This window comes from Anomalospiza imberbis, unplaced genomic scaffold (assembly GCF_031753505.1).
Source record: "Anomalospiza imberbis isolate Cuckoo-Finch-1a 21T00152 unplaced genomic scaffold, ASM3175350v1 scaffold_1333, whole genome shotgun sequence".
Lineage (NCBI taxonomy): Eukaryota > Metazoa > Chordata > Aves > Passeriformes > Viduidae > Anomalospiza > Anomalospiza imberbis.
The window spans coordinates 1903-7000 of record NW_027099732.1 but is presented as its reverse complement, the minus strand read 5'-3'; the positions used below and the strand labels follow the sequence as shown (position 1 = coordinate 7000).

General features: G+C 55.2%; 1 long non-coding RNA gene across 2 annotated transcripts; it reads right to left on the bottom strand.

Annotated features, from left to right (window-relative positions):
- Positions 1-739: 739 nt before the first annotated feature.
- LOC137466077 (uncharacterized) lies at positions 740-3140 on the bottom strand. Of its 2 annotated transcripts, none has more exons than XR_010994979.1 (3): positions 2978-3140; positions 1950-2045; positions 740-912 (listed from the first exon to the last, which is right to left on the bottom strand). It is a non-coding gene; the product is annotated as an uncharacterized lncRNA (long non-coding RNA). The 2 variants fall into 2 exon arrangements; XR_010994980.1 differs by lacking the exon at positions 2978-3140 and adding an exon at positions 2499-2523.
- Positions 3141-5098: the final 1958 nt, after the last annotated feature.

The following is a 5098-nucleotide window of genomic DNA, read 5'->3' as shown; positions in this document are numbered from 1 at the left end:
AACCGCCATAAACGCCCATAAACCCCCAATAAACCCCAATAAAATCTCAATAAATCCCCAATAAACCCCAATAAATCCCAATAAACCCCCAATAAACCTCAATAAAACCGCAATAAACCCCAATAAATCCCCCATTAAACCCCAATAAATCCCCAAATTCCAGCCCGGATTGCTCACACTCGTCGCGGGGCGCAGATGAGCGAGGCCGGGGGGGCACGCAGGCTGCGCAGGAGCCCCCCCAGACCCCAAATAAACCCCAATAAATCCCCATAAATCACCAGAAAACCCAATAAACCCAATAAATTCCAATAAATCCCAATAAACCCCAAGAAATCCCCATAAACCTAAATAAATCCCAATAAACCCCAATGAATACCCAGTAAATACCAACAAACACTCAATAAAACCCCAATAAAACCCCAATAAACCCCCAATAAACCCCAATAAAATCTCAATAAATCCCCAATAAAACGCCAATGAACCCCAATAAATCCCCAAATTCCAGCCCGGATTGCTCACACTCGGCGCGGGCGCAGATGAGCGAGGCCGGGGGGGCGCGCAGGCTGCGCAGGAGCCCCCCCAGACCCCAAATAAACCTCAATAAATCCCCATAAATCACCAAGAAAACCCAATAAACCCCAATAAATCCCAATAAAATCTCAATAAATCCAAATAAATCCCAATAAACCCAATAAAACCCCCATAAATCCCTAATAAAATGGCAAAATTCCAGCCCGGATTGCTCACACTCGGCGCGGGCGCAGATGAGCGAGGCCGGGGGGGCGCGCAGGCTGCGCAGGAGCCCCCCAGGGCCTGGCTCACGTCCTCGTTGCTGGGGTAGAGGCTGAGCGCCGCCAGGCGCAGCAGCGGCGGCCGCGGCGCGTCCTCGGGGCCCACGCGGATGTGCGGGATCTGGGGGGGACATCGGGGGCGCCGGGGACGGCCGGAGCCACCCCCAAAACCGGCCCCAAAACCCCAAAATCGGCCCCAAAATCCCACCCCAAAATTCAGCCCAAAACCCCAAAATCCAACCCAAAAATCAGCCCCAAAACCCCAAATCCACCCCAAAAATCAGCCCCAAAACCCCAAAATCCAACCCAAAAATCAGCCCCAAAATCAGCCACAAAACCGGCCCCAAAAATCAGCCCCAAAACCCCAAAATCCACCCCAAAAATCAGCCCTAGAGCCCCAAAACCCCAAAATCCACCCAAAAATCAGCCCTAGAGCCCCAAAAACCCCAAAATCGGCCCCAAAATCCACCCCAAAATTCAGCCCCAAAACCCCACAATCCAACCCAAAAATCAGCCCCAAAATCAGCCACAAAACCCCAAAATCCAACCCAAAAATCGTCACCAGAACCCCACAATCCACCCCAAAATCCACCCCAAAAATCAGCCCCAAAACACCAAAATCCACCCCAAAAATCGGTCCCAACATCAGCCCCAAAATCCACCCCAAAAATCAGCCCCAAAATCAGCCCCAAAACCAGCCCAAAACCCCAAAATCGGACCCAAAAACCACCCCAAAAATCAGCCCCAAAACACCAAAATCACCCCCAAAATTCAGCCCCAAAATCAGCCCAAAATAGGCCCCAAAACCCCAAAATCAGCACCAAAAATCAGCCCCAAAAGGACACTGGGGACATTGGGGGAATTTGGGGTCAATTGGGTCCGGGGGATCCTGGGCGCGTTTTTGGGGGGTCCCTGGTGGGGTTTGGGGTTTTTGGGGTGTTTTTTCGGTTTTGGGGGATTTTGGGGTGTTTTGGGGTGGTTTTGGGGTTTTGGGGGTGCTGAGGTCAGTTTTGGGGTGGCATTGGGGTGTTTTGGGGTGGTTTTGGGTTTTGGGGGTGCTGAGGTCAGTTTTGGGGTGGTTTTGGGGTGGTTTTTGGGTGTTTCAGGGTGCTGAGGTCAGTTTTGAGATGGTTTTGGGGTGTTTTTGGGGTCCCTCACCTCCTTCTCCCCGCAGATGTGACTGACCGTGGCCGCAGCAGCCGGCTGGCGGCCGGACCCAGCACCGAGACCACGCCTTGGGCAGGATCTGACACACTGGGGGGAAAAGGGGGTGTCAGGGGGACCCCCCAAACCCCCCTGAACCCCAAATCCCACCAAACCCCCCCCAAATCCAAACCCCCAACCCAAAATCGCCCCCAAATTCCCCCAAATCCCAGCCCTGAGCCCCCTTGGGCAGGATCTGACACCCTGGGGAGGGAACGGGGGTGTCAGGGGGACCCCCTGAACCCCCCGGAACTCCAAATCCGAACCCTGAACCCCCCCAAACCCCAAATCCCATCCCCGAATCCCACCCTGGAACCCCCCTGAACCCTGAATCCCCCAAAACCCCAAATCCGAACACCGAACCCCCTGAACCCCAAATCCCAGTGCTGAATCCCAAACCTGAACCGCAAATCCAAACCCTGAACCCCCCTGAACCCCAAATTCCCCCAGATCCCCCCGCAAATCCCAGCCCAAATCCCAGCCCTGACCCTCCCAGTCCCTTACTGGTGTCGGTGGTCTCGTACTGGTTTTTGCCCCCCCCCAGTCCCCCCAGTCCCTCCCAGTCCCTTACTGGTGTCGGTGGTCTCGTACTGGTTTTTGCCCCCCCCCCCAGTCCCCCCAGTCCCTCCCAGTCCCTTACTGGTGTCGGTGGTCTCGTACTGGTTTTTGCCCCCCCCCAGTCCCCCCAGTCCCTCCCAGTCCCTTACTGGTGTCGGTGGTCTCGTTACTGGTTTTTGCCCCCCCCCCAGTCCCCCCAGTCCCTCCCAGTCCCTTACTGGTGTCGGTGGTCTCGTACTGGTTTTTGCCCCCAGTCCCCCCAGTCCCCCCAGTCCCTCCCAGTCCCTTACTGGTGTCGGTGGTCTCGTACTGGTTTTTGCCCCCCCCCAGTCCCCCCAGTCCCTCCCAGTCCCTTACTGGTGTCGGTGGTCTCGTACTGGTTTTTGCCCCCCCCCCAGTCCCCCCAGTCCCTCCCAGTCCCTTACTGGTGTCGGTGGTCTCGTACTGGTTGTCCCGGGACAGCTCGAACACATCGACCTCCAGGCGGGCGGGGGGCGCCCCCCCCCCGGGCCATTGACGTGCTCCCGGGGCCCAGCGCCAGCGCCAGGCGCTCGCCCCGCCCGCAGGCCCCCCCGCTCGTCCAGGATGGCGGCTGGGGGGGGGCGGGGAGGGTCAGAACCGGATTGGGCACCCCAAAAAACCCCCAAAAACCCCAAATCCCCGCGGTTCTCACCCATGCGCAGCGCGGCGCTGGCGCCGGCCCCGCTGGCCCAGGGGGCTCCCTCTGGTGGCCACAAACCCCATAAACCCCCCCGACCCCATAAAAGCCCAAAAAAAAAAACCAAAAAAAGAACAACAAAAACCCCACAAATCCCACAAAATCCCTGAAAAACCCCCAAAACCCCATAAAAACCCCCAAAACCCCAAATCCCCGCGGTTCTCACCCATGCGCACCGTGGGTGCTGGCGGCGGCCCCGCTGGCCCCGGGGCTCCCTCTGGTGGCCACAAACCCCATAAACCCCCCCCCAGACCCCATAAAACCCCACAAAAAAAACCCAAAAAAACCCCCAACCTCCAGCCCCAAATAACCCCAAAAAGCCAAAAAAAAACCCCAAAAAACCCCACAAAAACCCCACCAAAACCCTATAAAAACCCCATGAAACCCCACAAAAAGACCCCAAAAAAACCCCAAAATAACCTATAAAACCCCATAAAACCCCACAAAAAAAACCACACAAAAAACCCAAAAACCCCATAAAAGCCCCATAAAACCCAAAAAAACCCCAAACACCCCAAAACCCCCCAAAAACCCCAAATCCCCGCGGTTCTCACCCATGCGCACCGTGGCGCTGGCTGCGGCCCCCCGCTGGCCCCGGGGCTCCCTCTGGTGGCCACAAACCCCATAAACCCCCCCAGACCCCATAAAACCCCCATAAAAACCACACAAAATCCCCCCCAAAAAAAACCCATAAAAACCCCACAAAAACCCCACCAACACCCTATAAAAACCCCATGAAACCCCACAAAAAGACCCCAAAAAAACCCAAAACAAACCTATAAAACCCCATAAAAACCCCACAAAAAACGCACAAAAAAACCCAAAAACCCCATAAAAGCCCCATAAAACCCCAAAACCCCCCAAAAACCCCCAAAACCCCCAAATACCCCAAATCCCCGCGGTTCTCACCCATGCGCACCGTGGCGCTGGCTGCAGCCCCCGCTGGCCCCGGGGCTCCCTCTGGTGGCCACAAACCCCATAAACCCCCCAGACCCCCATAAAACCCCACAAAAAAAAACCAAAAACCCCCAAACCTCCAGCCCCAAATAACCCCAAAAAGCCAAAAAAAAACCCCAAAAAACCTCACAAAACCCCCACCAAAACCCTATAAAAACCCCATAAAACCCCACAAAAAAAACACCAAAAAAACCACCAAAAAACCCAAAAAAAACCTATAAAACCCCATAAAACCCCACAAAAAAAAACCACACAAAAAACCCAAAAACCCCATAAAAGCCCCAAAACCCCCTAAAAACCCCAAAACCCCCAAAACCCCAAAACCCCCCAAAAACCCCCCCAAAAACCCCAAATCCCCGCGGTTCTCACCCATGCGCAGCGCGGCGCTGGCGCCGGCCCCGCTGGCCCCGGGGCTCCCTCTGGTGGCCACCAGCAGCAGCAGCAGCGGCAGCGCGGGGGGGGAGGGGCGCGGCATCGCCCCCTGCGCATGGGGGAGGGGCGGGGGGGGCTCCGGCCGCTGCGGGGCCCCGGCGGGGGAAGGGGTTAAAGGGGGTTAAAGAGGGGAGGGGGGGGGGAGAGAGACCGGAATGAACCCCAGAATGATCCCGAAATAACCCCAAAATAACCGCGAGTAACCCCAAAATGGGTCCCGAAATAAACCAAAAATGATCCCAAAATAACCCCAAAATAACCCCAAAATAACCCCAAAATTATCCCAAAATGATCCCAAAATGATCCCAAAATGATCCCAAAATTATCCCAAAATTATCCCAAAATTATCCCAAAATAACCCCAAAATAATCCCCAAAATAACCCCAAAATTATCCCAAAATTATCCAAAATATTCCCCAAAATAATCCCCAAAATAATC